Source organism: Protomyctophum parallelum (genome assembly GCF_964188405.1).
Source record: "Protomyctophum parallelum genome assembly, chromosome: 1".
NCBI lineage: Eukaryota > Metazoa > Chordata > Actinopteri > Myctophiformes > Myctophidae > Protomyctophum > Protomyctophum parallelum.
The window spans coordinates 27,398,125-27,416,148 of NC_139697.1; the positions used below are offsets into that span (position 1 = coordinate 27,398,125).

The 18,024-nt window shown below is 39.3% G+C and overlaps 1 protein-coding gene across 1 annotated transcript in view; it reads right to left on the reverse strand.

The window, feature by feature from the left end:
• The window catches only part of LOC310865165 (uncharacterized protein), a 468,188-nt gene extending 463,300 nt beyond the window's left edge, over window positions 1–4,888 (reverse strand). Inside the window, exon 1 of the mRNA XM_083774186.1 lies at window positions 4,779–4,888. The gene's annotated coding sequence lies outside the window, so the exon portion shown is untranslated. The remainder of the gene's footprint in view (window positions 1–4,778) is intronic.
• Window positions 4,889–18,024: the final 13,136 nt, after the last annotated feature.

The window sequence follows — 18,024 nt, forward strand, 5'->3', positions numbered from 1 at the left end:
GGACCCTCATAAGAAGATTTTTAAGGCTCTAAGCCATACATGGGCAACTGGTGGCCCGGGGGCGACATGCGGCCCCCATCATCACTTAATGCGGCCCTCAGGTTAATATCCGAACATTGATATATTTATTGTCTTTTTTTAATGTCTAATGTATTTGTATTTAGTTCATAAAGTTAACATAACTATAACAAAATGCATTTGAAATAAAATAAAAAGGTTACTTTTCAGGATTCCAAATAGCCAAAAAACAATTCAAATATTGCAAAATTAGCTGATCTACAAACTCAAAACGTGTCGCACTGCGACGCGTTTTGAGCTTGTAGATCGACTATCTTTGCTACAACAGCAAGGTGGCCCTCTGGAGTGAGTGTGGAAATATAGTGGCCCTTTCCATGGTCAAAGTTGCCCACCCCTGCTCTAAGCAGTGATTCTCAACCATTTTAATTTCAACGACCCCCAGTTTGACTTGAATTAGGCTACGAGCCCCCATTTAATGGCATTTCGACCCCCAATTTATATTGTAATATCAAATTACATTAATTAATTATGATTGATTGATATTAATTAATTAATATCAAATGGGTCCATTTGTACACTTGAGTTACAGACTCGTAAGGGTCCATTTGGTTCCTAACTATCATTTAGCTATAGGGACCCTCAAGGACCCCTGGGGGTCCCCGGAACCACTGGCATGCAGGATAAACAAGTGAAAATTGAAGTGAAGAAACGTGGCCAATGTATGGAAACTAATGCATTTGTCATGTTTCTTCACTCGGTTATTCAGATTTTTACTTTAATGTGTTTGATGTTTGATGTATCCTGAGGTCAATGGGGTTTCGGGTCTTCCAACATCATACCCCTCACTTATATAACTGTTGGGCCTAAAACTATCCCGTTCAAATTATGTTCCTCCACCTCCGGTATGAAGCTTCCTGCCAGAGCTATTGGAATGTTACAATCACAAGCAGCAGCAGTTGCATAATACCTGTGCCTGTCTGTCTGTGTGCCAGGCCAGCTAGTTGGCAGGCACGGAACCTGAGGGCTCATCATGGCATAATGTGTGTGGTACAAATAGGCATGTGGATAAAGGCAATCCGCACACTGTAACTTTGTAAAGCTCCCAGTCAAGGCTTTATTTAGATTAATGTTGACACATGCCAGAATGGCAGTGAGTAGTGACCTTTGTAACATAATAGGGTAATTACTAGAATGATTTGCTTACTTTGTCTTTGTCCATGAAACAGTGAGGGATATTCGTTTTATCACCTTCCCCAGAGACAGTAGCCTATGCATGATTCACACAGCACAAATGAGCAATATAATTAATAAAATCTATGAAAATCAGTTCTGTTCACACAGGTCTAAAGGAAATGCAGTTGAACCATCATTATAATTTATAGAAAGGGATAGATTAGAGTCTCGTCATCTATCTGGTGAATATACCAGCCATGGTTAGGTTAAATTGCACTTTGTGAATTTATTTTTGTTATTATAGTACATGAACTAAGTTTTTGCTGAATACATTTACAGTTAATCCTTGAGTGATGCTCACTCAAGGATTGAATTTGAAACACGTTGTGGGCTTGTAGATGGGCTATTTTCAGTAAAGTGAAAAAACTGCGGCATCAAGGCTGTCAAAATACATTTTGTTCGACTAAATCAACTGTAGACTAACACTAAAACATTCCGGGTGACTAAAATGTGACTAAAACTAAATGAAAACTATTCAAGAGACTATGACTAAAACTAAAATCAAAATGTGCTGCCAAAAACAACACTGCTCTCAAGGATGGCAACGTCCATCTGGTTAGGTTGCTAGTGGGGCTTTTAGTGTTAAACTCTTGGTCCTTGGTGTCTTCATTCTTTGCAACACTAGTGCTGATCCCTGCAGGGAAATTCAAAGTTTTCAGGATTAGTCGTGGAAGGATTTTCCGCCCTAGATTGAAACCCTGACCGCCCCACTAGGGAGCAGATAAAATACATAGTTACAGTTTAGAGATAATATAAGCTCACCATCATCCACTGAGTGCTTTGGCCTAGTTTTTACACTTGTTTCCGCTACCACCTAATCCTGTTTCTTGATTTCCAATTAAATCAATTGAGCTTATCCCCATATGATCTGAGCATGTGCAGAGGATACCCAATACCCAGTGTTGTTTTTGGCAGCAAATTCCTGTTTTAGTTTTAGTCGTAGTCTCTTGAATAGTTTTCACTTAGTTTTAGTCACATTTTAGTCACCTGGAATGTTTTAGTGTTAGTCTAGTTTTAGTCGACTAACTGGCATGAGTTTATTTGTTGACGAAATTGTCAATATATTTAGTCTTGGTTTTAGTCACCATAGCTTAGCTTTTATTTAGTTTCCATTTAGTTTTCGTCAGTGGAAAAAGGTAGTCGACGAACATTTTTCAACACTGCTAGTGACACTCAACAGTGACTCAACAAACGACATCAATAGCAAACATATCTAATGATTAGAATTGGCCTATGGCTCCCATTTTATATCCACACCACTATACTCTGTATAGCAGTTAGTCCAGACATCCCCATGTATAATAATGTCCCGGGGTGCTACAGCGTGCTGCATGGAATATAGATCACTGCACTAGATTTAATACTGGAAACTTTACATTTCCCATACACAACACTGACTGATGATTGTTATTGATTATTATGCCTCAGCTGACATTTCACTGGACAGTTTGGACGTAATGTGCTCAGTGCTCTCTCTCTCTCACACATACATACACACACACACACACACACACAAAGAATTACATTATTGATTTTGAACTGTGATGTCCTATAGCCGCAGAGCAGGGCAGTGTTCCGTTCTGGACAGGAGCACAATTGTAATTCATATAGAGATCTTGCGAATAATATTTAGTGTCTGTAATGGTAACATGAGTCATGACCCCTGAGGTCACATATCTATTATTCATAGTATATTATTTATAGCTTCTGGGAGGAGATACTGAACATAGTAAATGTTATTTGATCCCTGTTCCAACTGGACCACAGATGACTTACTGCCTCAGGGATTGACCATTGCTGGACAAACATCCCAGAGAGAAAATGGCCCATACATGTGTGACCTACTTATTTCTATTCCCCAGCTCCGCTGGCAGAAAGTAGGTGAGTGTGTCTGTCTGGCTCCCGTCAGGCCCGATACGGTATAATGCCAGCTAGGCTCCATTTTGTGGCAGAAGAGATGGAAGCTGTAAATCCCTGTTGATCTGTTGGTCGCTGTCGTTGGCCTGCCTCAGGGCTCAGGGCATAAAGGCCAGCCAGGGCAGCGGGGCACGTGCGGATGAGCTTGACGTCGGCTCTCAATTCATCATTCTGTGGAAGTGAACTGATCGAGGCTATACAGGCCGACAGTGCCACTGAATTATAGTGATGCTCTGTGAACGAGGTCAAGTGGTTTTTAGCAGCTATATGGATTGAACACAGTCCGTTATGTGCAGTATATACTGCATAATTTGTTTTTTTTCTTCATAAATCAATGCTATTGAGTGAACACACTTCACGTCTGTGTGTTGGTTAAAAAAATATTGGACAAAACCTCTTAACTCCATTGCACCCTCAAACTGTCTGCTATATAGCAGATAACTCCACCACCTCTCTCCCCCTCATGCAAGTAATTGTCAATATATAAAGTCACAGTACTGGAGGCCGGTCAGCTCCCTTCCAATCACGACCTGTCCTGTCTGTTTCAAAGGATATCCGATTGTCTTTGATTTCCTTTGAAACACACGATAAGATAACACATGAATCACCCTCAGTTCATCCAAGGCCGTGTCTACCCCGAAAAAGGGCCATGTTTGCCCTTCTTCCCCGCTCCCTCCTTCCAAACCCTCACGTCAGCAGAAATAGTATTTTCTGCTGACGGCATATGGGCAAACCAGGCCTTGGAGCAAAGCAGACAGACGGCCATGAGCAACTCAGCCATGTGGCACTATGCACATCTGCCCAACTCCATGAGGTCAACAGGTCACAAGGTCAACAGGTTAATGACATAAACAATTCTTTATGATGATACAAAAAGGTCAAAGGTTGATAACATACATAATACAAAAAGGTCAAAGGTCGATAGCATACACCATTCTTAATGAGGCCCTATAAGTACAATTCTTGTACAACATGTGCTGTGCTGTACTGTACTGTACTGTACTGTATGTACTGTACTGTACAAGCCCTCCTCCTGTGACACATAGCTGCCTTTGCAACACTCAAATGTAGTAAGTATGGTGTTACATTTAATCCGGTAGACTTTATATTAGTGTAATTCATAATTATAAAAATATGAATTATAAGTTCAAAATTAAGACTCAAAATCAATCTGAATTTAAGAAGGGGCACCAGTGAAATGAGCTTAGGAATAAGCACCAGATTGATTTGTATTTAGCCTTTAAGTTAAACCACTAATATAACAATTAAAAGATTATAAAATAATCAATTATTATTTTATCTTAATAAATCTATGGAATCTGAAGGTAAGAGGTCTTTTCCATTACATAGCCTTTCTTACTTTGCATGTGTCAAAAACCAGTTCAACTCTTGAGCAAATAATAGACTTGTTTTAAAAAATGAATCAATTTATTTCCACACCTAAGCTAATAGACAAACTTAGTAGAACAATAATCAAACGATTTCTTAAACAAGGGTTAATACAGGTTCAAAATAGAATTGAAGAAACAAATCAAATGATAATGAAATATCTATATGATAGGTAATGTTCTTTTGCCATGAACTTAGAAACCTGATGTAAATGCAATCACTTTCCTGAGTGTTGGCTTTGTTGAGAGCTTGAGAGAGAGAGGCAGACTGGGGTCGTCGGTCTTCTGAGGGAGAGAGGTGGAGTGGCAGCGGCAGGGGTTTGATTTGGCTATAACCCCTGGGCTTGTCGATGTAGTGCCTGGGATCGCCTGGGACTGCCTGGGACGCTCAGGTAAGAGCGTCGGGAGCTGGTCTGTGTAGACCCATCTCATCCTTCTGGCTCCTTGGTCTCTCCCTCTATCCTGTCTTCTGGAGCTGGTCTGTGTAGCGTTGTGGCCAAGACCCTCTCATCAGACGTCCTTTCCTCTCCTCTCCCTTCATCCGGTCTTCATGGACTCCACTAATCCTAGTTTTCCTGTCTGCCTCTCCAAATATATATAGTTCTCTTCGTTGGGCTCAGTTACTCTGTATGTCACTCTCTTTGCAAGATGGAGACATTGAGATGTCTCGTGACATTTCCAGACTTCGTCAACATGTTTTCGTGATGCAATATTTCTTTGAAGTTCATTTTGGGAAAGGGTGTACGCATGCATTTTTCATGGCTTTAGATTTCACATAACACACAATCTGCACACATGTATGAATCTACATTTATTGTACAGTGAATGTCATATTCCCAATTGATGGTTAAGGAATTGTGAATGAATGCTTTTGTGACTGAGTGGAACATTCAACCTTTGACATCCAAAGTCAGGGTGTGATCTGTGGCGATGACACTTTATCCAGCTGAAATGCAATCAAGTCTTTATGACACTTAATCCAGCTGATATGGAATCAAGTCTTTATGATACATAATCCATCTAAAATGGAATCAAGTCTTTATGGTACAAGGGTATCCCTTGGACCTGAGTCTCTGAGTCTGTAGGAAACAAATCAAATAGATTTCCTTCCTTGTACCTATGAACATGAAGGCCAATGTCTGGAATTGGACAGTTTCAGTGTACCTTTGTGCACACAAAGTATGCCACTGGTGCAGGAATTGAGACCATTCTTGAGGGTCAAAAGGTCAGCAGACCCCTCTGTAGGCCTATATCTGTCCGGCTTCTCTGCTTACATGCTTGTCCATGTGGTGTCAGTATGGAAGAGAGAAATCACTTCACATGATGTTCATTAGATGTCATCCAATGCTGTATGTGGTATAGCTGGATGCGATAGCTTAATTGTGCCTTTATACCCCATATCTACTACAAATCCCCCATTTCATAATAAAAGATCAAAGGTTACTGGTGATGTTTTGATTATGAAACTTAGTTGATAAAAGCACAATCAATGAACTCAGGGAAGCAATAGATCATGTTAGCAAATTCATGGCATAAGAACATATCTCTATGCTACGCCTATAGTATGTTAATGCTACTGATTCATAATTTGATTTCATTAATGAAAATATCCTGAGATTATAAGTAGACATAGACTTATTATTCAAAGGAGTAAAAACCAGGCATGCAGTATATTATAAACAATACTGGGGTTTTATTCTGAGTGTTAGTCTACCCTATAAGGAAATGGGGATTTCCTATTTCCACAGTAGTTGTGTAGAGTGGAGTATAGGGGGACTACACTAAGTTTGAATAAAAGAAAGAAAATAAAGGAAAGAAAATAAAGAAAAGAAAGGAAGGAATTATGTTGACTGGTTGGGTCAAAGCTGAGAATTCTTCCCCAAACTTCTATATGGAGGGTCATTCCTTGGGGTTCCTACCTATACTTAAGAAACATGCACCAGCCAGGGACATGCAACATGCAGGCCGGTGGTTATTTCAGTACTTGAAAAGTTGAAACCTATGGGGCATAGTGTAGGAGGTAATAGTTTAATATTGATTGGTGGATCAGTTTCCACCCTGTAGGCTACTAGCTTATTAACCAGTGAATACCAAACATAAGGTTTCTATGGAAGTTGACTACTTTGGGCGATAGGTAGATATCTTGAGAGCCAATAGCAACTTATAAAAATAAATAAAAATACATCCCCCAATGGCAGATGTCTCGACGCGGTCTGTAAAACAGAGTTACAGAAAAACTAAGTTAACTCCGTTCAGTTTGCAATTAATTCTAAGTGACAGAGTAACAAAGTGGTATTTGGAAGTACTGTGTTACTAAGTTGACTAGTGCTAGTCTAAGGACTCATTTTAACAACATAAAGCAGCATATCTCCTTTGAAGGAGATTCACAAAGTTATATGCAAAGACCCCCCCATTTCAAAATCAAGAGGTCAAAGGTTACTGATGATACCTTGATTTATGAAAATATTTGGAATGCCTGTCATAATATGCCAGCAGCTGTTCTGGTATATCTGAGGACATACACGTATAGGGAGCCCCAAATGCATAATAGTTTGCAGGTTTATGTTTTGTCAGTGAATCAATTTGACAGGGTAAAAATGCTATAGGTTATAGTCCAAGTATCGATTAGCATAATAACACAGGTTTTAGTTTTTATTCCATTGGTTACTTTTAATTTATGAACTATCACTAGTAATTTAGCATGAGAGGATAGACTTTATTCACGCATCAGACCTCAGTCGCCAGTCCACAGATCTTTCCGCAGGAGTATTTGAGAGCCAATGCTGTTTATCAGCATTTAGCAAAGCTTTCTTTTTCCGTCTGGATAGGACAGGTGAGCTCACAACTGCAGGAACGCTGTGACCTTCCTGTGGGTGAGACTGGTTGGTATTATTTTCCCAAGCCATGTCAATAAGATCATTATTATAAATTTGGTCAGCGACCGTTCTTAATTTACTGCTGGACATATTTCTGTCCGTGTTGTCTCGGACACCAGGTCTGATGCTTGTATCAAGTCGATCTAGAAAGACTGATTTAAATGTTTGATCTTCCTCCATATCAATAGTGTTCTCATCTGAAAACCAAGCTCTCCTCAAGCGACCAAAGAAGGTGCTAGGACGTTCACCTTTCTTTTGTCTTAGGGAAAGGGCGGCAGATATTCCCTCCAACTTGTGGACTTTATATTCCCCAATGAGACTCTGTGACAGAGCATCATAGTTTTCAACAACATCCGACGGTTGACGTTCAATAAATCGTCGTACCTCAGAGCTAGAGGACATACCGATAAGTTGGACTTTGTGTCCTGTGGTTACATCTGAATAACCTTTAAGAAAGTAGTCGATATCTCTTAAATACCCAACGATATCGCAATTGTCAGATGTTGTTTCAAACCTGGGAATATGATGTGCTATTTTGTCTAATAAGTGGGTAGTTACTTTTTCAAAAGGAACACTTGGAAGAGACACTGTGATGTCAGGTAAAACATCTGGTTTGTCAGGTAAAACTTTCAAGGCCTCACAGTATGTTTTGGGGGCCTGGCCTGTCTGAATCTCAGAATTGACAGCTAGGAGTTTTAATGGCTTTTTAGGGATCTGGTGTCCTGTGGTTCCTTTTGAATGACCTTTACGAAAGAGGTTAATATCTCTTAACAACTCAACATCAGTTTGATCAGAATCAGATTCTGTTTCAAACCTGGGAAGGTTTACTGGCTTTTTAGGAATCTGGCTCTTAAGTAAAATAATATCTTCTTGTTGTTGATTACTCTTAATCGTAAGTTGTTCATTTTCATGCTTTTGACTTTTAATTAAATCAATACTTTGTTTTAATTTAGCTATTTGAGCTACTGTCTCTTTAGTGACGACATTAAAGTAGGTAATTGATTTTTGTATATCTTCCATTTGGACCTTAAGGTTTTCGTTGGTGTTCAGTACCATATTTAATGCAGAAATAAATCTGTCATTGGCAGTCTGGTTACTTTGTACCTCATCCACTTGTTGTGGCTGCTTTAGACATTCCTTCTCCAGTGTCAAAGGGCACGTGGGATCACATTTATCTTTGAGAGCTGGAGAGGGAAATTGGTTCAATTCTTTAGGATTATCATTAATATAATTCTGCGTTGCTTTCTCTAATGGTTTTGAATCAAGTGTTGTTAGTACAAATTCTGTGATTAATTTTAGCACATGAAGTACTTTTATAAGAAGGACCTTAGGGTATGATGATCCGGTGATAAAAATCATCATTACTAGAGGTAACAGAGACCGTACCGTGACATCGGTATTCTGGGATAAGGCGTCAGCCATTTTTGTCTCTGTAACACAGGGAGATTGATTAGAGAATTAAGCAAGGATAAAAGTAATTAAACCACAAACGTAGGTCTTTAGTTAAAGAATTGCACTAATGCAATATTTGTTTGGAAGTGTCAACAAGCAAGAGTTAGATTGATCTAATCAATTACTTTGATAATTTTAAGAATTACACACTGACTAACACAGACGCTGCAGAGAGAAGGGGATGTCTCTTGCAGTGTGCGTGTGCGTATGTGAGTGTGGGTGTGTCGGGTTTCGGTGTCCCAGACAAAAATAGACCTCCCCTCTTCAGGAGGGGGAGAGGTGTATTTGGAACCCTCGCACAATGTTACAGCCACAAATATGGCAGTTTGTAAGGGACGTGTGGTACACTCAAGATGGCGTTGTTTGTTTGCCGTCTGGAGAGTGAGTCACGTGACTAGAAAGAATGTAAACACACTGAGGTGTTTATAGCTAGCTGACAGTGGCTGTCACATAAATTCTGTCCACCCTTTTCACAGAGAATCAGAGGGTTAATTTTTAAGAGCAGCTTTCGTTGACTTGCAATTTAGACTACAGGTTTTTAGCAAGGAAAGCAATCTTTAAAATTTTAAGTACAAGGAGTGCAGTTGCTAACTGTCTTATGTTCACTTATACAAAAATGAACCAACATATAATAAAATAGGTTAGCTGTGCCTATATTTATTAATTTACAGTGGTTTATTAGATCCTTAAAGAAGATTGGATCATATTGAAGGATTACAATATGAACACATTGTACAAGGAGCGCAGTTGCTAACTGTCTTATGTTCACTTATACAAAAATGAACCAACATATAATAAAATAGGTTAGCTGTGCCTATATTTATTAATTTACAGTGGTTTATTTGATTGGGTCATATTGAAAGATCACAATATGAACCAAATTGCTTATTTTGCGTTTCTTCACTTCGTTAAGTGGACTTTAACACACGATTAACGGTGGCTTTACACGTTAAGCAATTAGACTGTTTTTAATGTAAACACATTGTGGACTAAACACACGATAATGTGAATTTTAACATTAAGCATTCAGTAGCTTATTTTTGCGTTTCTCTGTCAGTGGACTCGATTTTGCGCAAAATTGATGACGGTTAGACTCGGATAGGGTCTGATAGATATAAGCTCTCAAGATAGACCATGCAGGGAACCCTTGCACTCAGTTTGACTTAAAAATAACTGAGCTGCACAGGTATTAAGTTTCACAGGCTAAGACAGTCAAGCAAGACTTTCAACTGCCTGTTGAATGATCAATTATCTTTAAGGTTGTTAAGGTTAAGGTAATTGGATGAGACGTCAAGTTCCAATATGTACCTTAACAAGGTTTAATTGCTCATAGTTGAACCCACTAAAAGAAAAACATTTTGTTGATGACACATCAGCAAAGCAAGGATGTTAAATTGGCCTCACTCCATGTCATAGTGTGGAGCCGATTTAACAAGGGTTTAAGGTTGAAATCCTATTGTCGATTTGACCATAGGTGGGCCTCGCTCGGGGCGCCATTATGTAGTAAGTATGGTGTTACATTTAATCCGGTAGACTTTATATTAGTGTAATTCATAATTATAAAAATATGAATTATAAGTTCAAAATTAAGACTCAAAATCAATCTGAATTTAAGAAGGGGCACCAGTGAAATGAGCTTAGGAATAAGCACCAGATTGATTTGTATTTAGCCTTTAAGTTAAACCACTAATATAACAATTAAAAGATTATAAAATAATCAATTATTATTTTATCTTAATAAATCTATGGAATCTGAAGGTAAGAGGTCTTTTCCATTACATAGCCTTTCTTACTTTGCATGTGTCAAAAACCAGTTCAACTCTTGAGCAAATAATAGACTTGTTTTAAAAAATGAATCAATTTATTTCCACACCTAAGCTAATAGACAAACTTAGTAGAACAATAATCAAACGATTTCTTAAACAAGGGTTAATACAGGTTCAAAATAGAATTGAAGAAACAAATCAAATGATAATGAAATATCTATATGATAGGTAATGTTCTTTTGCCATGAACTTAGAAACCTGATGTAAATGCAATCACTTTCCTGAGTGTTGGCTTTGTTGAGAGCTTGAGAGAGAGAGGCAGACTGGGGTCGTCGGTCTTCTGAGGGAGAGAGGTGGAGTGGCAGCGGCAGGGGTTTGATTTGGCTATAACCCCTGGGCTTGTCGATGTAGTGCCTGGGATCGCCTGGGACTGCCTGGGACGCTCAGGTAAGAGCGTCGGGAGCTGGTCTGTGTAGACCCATCTCATCCTTCTGGCTCCTTGGTCTCTCCCTCTATCCTGTCTTCTGGAGCTGGTCTGTGTAGCGTTGTGGCCAAGACCCTCTCATCAGACGTCCTTTCCTCTCCTCTCCCTTCATCCGGTCTTCATGGACTCCACTAATCCTAGTTTTCCTGTCTGCCTCTCCAAATATATATAGTTCTCTTCGTTGGGCTCAGTTACTCTGTATGTCACTCTCTTTGCAAGATGGAGACATTGAGATGTCTCGTGACATTTCCAGACTTCGTCAACATGTTTTCGTGATGCAATATTTCTTTGAAGTTCATTTTGGGAAAGGGTGTACGCATGCATTTTTCATGGCTTTAGATTTCACATAACACACAATCTGCACACATGTATGAATCTACATTTATTGTACAGTGAATGTCATATTCCCAATTGATGGTTAAGGAATTGTGAATGAATGCTTTTGTGACTGAGTGGAACATTCAACCTTTGACATCCAAAGTCAGGGTGTGATCTGTGGCGATGACACTTTATCCAGCTGAAATGCAATCAAGTCTTTATGACACTTAATCCAGCTGATATGGAATCAAGTCTTTATGATACATAATCCATCTAAAATGGAATCAAGTCTTTATGGTACAAGGGTATCCCTTGGACCTGAGTCTCTGAGTCTGTAGGAAACAAATCAAATAGATTTCCTTCCTTGTACCTATGAACATGAAGGCCAATGTCTGGAATTGGACAGTTTCAGTGTACCTTTGTGCACACAAAGTATGCCACTGGTGCAGGAATTGAGACCATTCTTGAGGGTCAAAAGGTCAGCAGACCCCTCTGTAGGCCTATATCTGTCCGGCTTCTCTGCTTACATGCTTGTCCATGTGGTGTCAGTATGGAAGAGAGAAATCACTTCACATGATGTTCATTAGATGTCATCCAATGCTGTATGTGGTATAGCTGGATGCGATAGCTTAATTGTGCCTTTATACCCATATCTACTACTGCCCCTGTCAGCGAAACACAAATCGTGCACCCCATTTCATGACAAAGTCCTCTCCGTTACCTGGTGACCTGTGTTTATTCAGCTGGAGATAACAGTCCAGTACAAGATCAGACCAAAACCCAACAACATTAGTGAGGTCAGGCTCTCCAAGGCTATTTATTTAATCGTGACTGCATCCGGATCCTGGTTGTGAAAAGATACGAATATCTGAGAACTCGCCAGTTTGCCAAGTCGCCACGTTGGAAATTCTTCATCAATGTCTTCATCGTTATGCTAACATGCTGTCTTCATCAGTGTAGTATGTCAAGCTCACAGATGTTATAGTTAATTTCCAAAGTGATCAAATTATTTTGTGCAATTAAATGGTCACAGCTAGATGATGATAAAAAGGTGAGTATGTGAATTCCAATGAGTAGGCCTACCATTTCAGGATATTGTTGACTAATGAATTACATTGTTTCGGTACTTTGGTGTTTAAACTTTTAGCATTCCTACTTTCTCTAGTGTAAACTCTAAACAACTATCCTCTTCTTAGGCGAGTAAATCTATGAAAAAAAAGCACCTTACCCTAAAAAAATTGCAACAAAAGGTTTCTCAACAGTTTTTTGTAGTATTAGGTGTCCCTAATAACATACTAAAAGTTTACCAAAGTTTGACCACCCGCAAGGTGTTATTTTCAAGATGGCGTCCAAGATGGCCTAAAAACCATTAAAATAGCCTACCTCCTTCATTATTCATCCTAGACAAGTACTTTTTGTGTCTAACCCTATGTTTTTGGGATCTAGGAGTCCATTGAACTTGTTCAAATTGCAGAGATACAATTAGATAATTGTGAAATCCAATATTGTGTTTGTGACTCTGTTAAAACCCTCTGAAATAGTCACCAGTTTCAAGTTAACTAAACTAAATATTTAATAAATGTCTGAATATTTATATATTTTTTGGAATAAGGTTTCAAGATATCCTCAAAACACAACAAAACTAATAGTCACAATTTTCAGTAATTTCAGTGATTGCAATATTGAAACGTTTTGGATAGCTTGGTGGATAAACTTTGGCTCAAACTACTGTAAATAATCATTATACACCCCACCCAAAACTATTTTCTTGCATTATAGAGCGTCGCAGTCCCGCCCCCTTTCATGACGACGCCAGGCCCAGGAAATAATTCCCAATGCATTTTTCCCATAGACATTTCGAAACATATTTATTGAAAGACATTATAAGCGTCGTACAAAGCCAACTCTTGTCGTGACAAATCATGACAACAAACACAATATTTTGGACCAAACAAATAATTACAAAGAAGAAAAACAACAAGTGTTGTAATCTGCTGTTTCTTTCTACTTTCTAATTCTTTGTTTGGCCCAAAACATTGTGTCTATTGTCATGATTTGTCACGACAAGAGTTGGCTTTGTCCGCAGCGTAAACGTCTTTAAATAAATACTTTTTGAAAAGTCTATGAGGAAAATGAACGGTGATTTCTTCTCCGTCTCTCTCGAGGGGGCGGGACTGCGACGCTCTACTTACTCTTAGTGCAGAGTAGTCAGAACCTAAGTCTCTACCGGGTGCAGAGGGGAGTATGATAGGTGGGGTTGGGTGAGAAGGTAAAGGGGGGTCCGGTCTAGAGTTTAGTGGGCCTAGGGTTCCCCTCAGGTGGGTACAGGGGAGTATGGGGAGTGGGGGGTCACTGGATTTCTCCCTGGGGACTTGGAGCACAGAAGAGCAAAGTTAAGAAGACCCTCATGGTCTTCTCCTCTATGCGTGTCCGAGGTGGCTCATACAGTACATGTCCCATTAAAGCTATGGGGCACTTGAGAGCTTGAGAGATTGGGGCTTGTCTGTCCCTGTGGTGGTAGTTCTAAGACCTCCATGTTGTGATATTGATTAATATGGGGGGTGGGTTCAATTAATCGATTATTAATCGGCTGAGCTGTCGACTATTGTCAACATATTCCCCAATTTCCACTGAGATTATGGGGTGAATGAATGTGGCCAGACCCATCTTCTCTTTCTGTCATAGTGACATAATATTGTCCTGCATCAGATCATGTCCAAAACAGGTTCTCCAATCTCCAGTAGCCTCTTCAGTTTTTTTAAGATTTTTTGAGTGGTGCAACCACTCCCTTACGGAGCTATGTGTGTGGCTGGCTGGGTCTGAGCACTGTGTGTGTGGCTTGCTGGCTGGCTGGGTCTGAGCACTATATGTGTGTGGCTTGCTGGCTGGCTGGGTCTGAGCACTATGTGTGTGTGGCTGGCTGGCTGGCTGGGTCTGAGCACTATGTGTGTGGCTTGCTGGCTGGCTGGCTGGGTCTGAGCATACATAGATAGATAGATAGATAGATAGATAGAATAGCAGTGACTGACTGAGACATCGAGCGTGCGTCCGCAACTGGTTGTGGCCCCCATCAAGTGACCTTTTGACCAATGCGGCCCTCGCCCCAAGTTGAGTTCGACACCCCTGCTCTAGGCCCATGAGGGGCCATATATCTCCACTGTATCCCCACTGAGGAGTCCATCTTCCCCATAGACCAGACAAGTGGCCATTTGGTTCTACTGACTGAGTGTGTTTGCTGCAAAGACACTCAGCGTTGTGAGCTTTTATAGATTGCCTATTTTCACAATGTTTGTCCCGGCCCACAGTTTGGGAACCACTACCCTTATAGGGGGCTTATTTTTATTATTATTATTGCCAGACACCTTTACAAAAAAAAGGGAAGACATTTCTCTGTAAATTTATTCCATGATTTGTGTAATATTCCCATGCAGTCTATCATTGGCAGCCATGCTTTTACAAATGTCACATGACAGTACCACCCAGTAATAATGAATATATTCCTTATTGTTATGGTATCAAAATAAATCTCCTGGAAGCTTCAACAGAATGTGAATTGTGTATAGGTGATGAATTCACCTATACAGCAGTACGGCATTATAGAAAAGGGAAATGTCCTATTACACTGTTATAACCTTATAAACAATTGCTTTAATATATCATTGTACTTTTATATAATTTATATATGCTAATTGGATTCCTAGATAACCAAAACATAGGGTTAGACACCAAAATTATTTTTCTAGGATGAATAATGGAGTAGTAATGGTATTTTAAGAACTGGCGGCGGCCATCTTGAATATAACACCTTTCGGGTGGTCAAACTTTGGTAAACTTTTAGTATGTTATTAAGGACACCTAATACTACAAAAAAATGTTGAGAAACCTTTTGTTGCAATTTTTTTAGGGTCAAACCATATTTTTACCCGCCTATCTCTCTCAATTCAATGCAATTTAAATGAAGGTGAAGTAAAACAAAAATGCACTAAATCGCGACGAGTTGGTAAACTGGCGAGTTCTCCGGATACCAAAGATACACAAAACTGGACCACTAAACCACTTTTCAACCTATCTTCATATAATAGGTCCTCACTAATAATCATGTTTTTCTACTCGGTCTGTCTCTCTGTGGGCAGTTCAGAAACCGTCCTCCAGTGAATAGAAACTGCAGGCTTTCTAGTCTTGAAAAGTTGCAATGCGAAAATGGAAGCCATCATTCTCACGATAATGAAAATCTAAAAAAAAATGTTAAAAAAGATTCTTGTTTAAAAAATAATCTGCCTAATGATTATCACTGGAGGACGGTTTCTAAACCACCCGCAGCCCTCCTATAAAAATAAATCGTGCCATTTTATCATGATTATAAATAATTATTATTAAAAATAATAATAGGACCTATTATATGAAGATAGGTTGAAAAGTGGTGAAGTGGTCCTTTAATGTATATTTTTCACAAGTCTTGTTGTGAAAACAAAAATGTATAAACTAATGATCAAACAGATAAGGCCAAAACATCTACTGTTTTGAGGGTTTTATTTGTAAGAATTGAAGTAGACATCATGGACCCATGATGCAGATCAAACAAGATCGGCGTGTGTGACAATCAACAATGAATGGACAGTGATGGAGCCTTAAGATTCTAAAAGGATGCCACACACACACATACTGGGTTGAGATTAACCTTCAATCACATCAGAAACAATGTCTAGAGTGTCAGTCACATTAGATTAGATAATAATGTACATGAAATGTTGAGACATTTTGTTCCTTTCATAGTTTAGAAGCCCACCCAGGCTGTCTACATCATGAATCAAAAATAAATCAAATAAGGAATATACAGCAAACATATTGTCAATGAGCTCACATGGTCGATCTTTAACCACTTAAAACCCAATAATTAGTTGATAATTATGTTTCTATGTCAGTGGTGCTCAACCTTTTTCATGTCAAGGACCCCCAGAATTATCTCTATTGGGCCACGGACCCCCATCTCAAAATATGTTGTTCCATGAACCGCTCTGAAATTCATATTCAAAGATTTGCGCCACATTTGAACGATTTTTCAAAAATAGCAGAGCTACAAGCTCGTAGCACGGCATGAGCCCCCCCCCCCCCCCCCCCCCCCCCCTGGCGACAGACAGCATCATGATGGAAAATCAATCACATATAGGAATATACAGCATTTTAACAGATTTCCAATAAGCTCACATGGTCTTTATAAAGTGCACATTTTGTCCACAGCTTTGTTCAAACATTGTATTTACTGAAGCGGTGTGGTCACACTGGTACGCCGATAAGAGGGCTCAATACTATTTGTAAATAAACTATTTGTATTAAACGCCATAATAATACCACAGTGCTTGTATTACTACTAAACCTAACAAATTGTTGAAGGAGCTCTTGGTTGCATAGCTTTTTATTGTTAATGTAATATTTTCTACAAAGAGCCAATGCTATTTGTAGATTAAGGGAAACTAGTCGGCTATAGAATATTATAGCTAATTGTATTTCTTACATAGTTTTAGTAATCCTGGACCATTTTTGCCCAAATAGTTACTAGGCAGTAATTTACCAGCTGCATCTTGTAATACTACACTACCGTAAATAAGAGCATATTCTTATCCAACCATTTAAAAAGCACAGAACAAAAAAAATTGCATGTGCAAAACAATTTGTCTCCACAGACGAGGACCCTTGGAGTAACGTCATGACCTAAAACACCTCAGTCCTGCTAAGTTTAGCTCTGCTAAAAGATCACATTATAAACACCTCCATGTAAAAAGAAAAGACACAATTATGACGTTGTTGTGAATACACAAGTCCATGGGACAGATATCTAAGATGGACACACAGTTCTTACCTTTGAACATTTACATAATGTTTGTATTTACCGTCTATTGCTTTGAAGTTGTGTATGTTGCGCTCCAGGTTTTTTTCTCGCCAAAGCATACATTTAGGATTAAACATTAATCATTTGCAACTCTTTTGATACTTTGTTTGCACTTGCCAACAACAGTGCTGGAAATGACAAGAGGGCAAACTGGAATAGATTAGATGCAATGGTTTGCGATCTTTCTTTTCAGTCGGGTGTGTTGAGGTTTCACAGACGTTACATGGATGGTACAAACGGAAGACGTCATAGTGGCTGTTAGTCAAGGTTCTCTGTTCCAGATTCCCTTTGGGACACATTACTACTTGGTTATGCAAATGAATATTTGATCACAAACAACAGGATATATATCCTCTCACTATTCAATTATTTTCCCCTCCATTTGTTTCTTTTTCTTTACAATTATACATACAAAAGATTCTTACAAAAATACCCCCGTCGTTACATTCATTGGGGGGGGATTCGTCAACAAAAGTGCTCTTGCATAACCGCTCTCTCTCTCTCTGACGCTCGTTAATATCGCTGCTGTTTCTCTTGCGTTTTAGTTTTCTAGACCCACGAGGAAGGTTCACAGTATCGGGGGGAGGGGTGTGGGGCTAAAAAGTGTGTGTGTGTGGGGGGGGGGGGGGGGGGGGTTTAAAAAGTGTATTATTGGCCCAGACCAACGGGCATTTCAAACACAGAA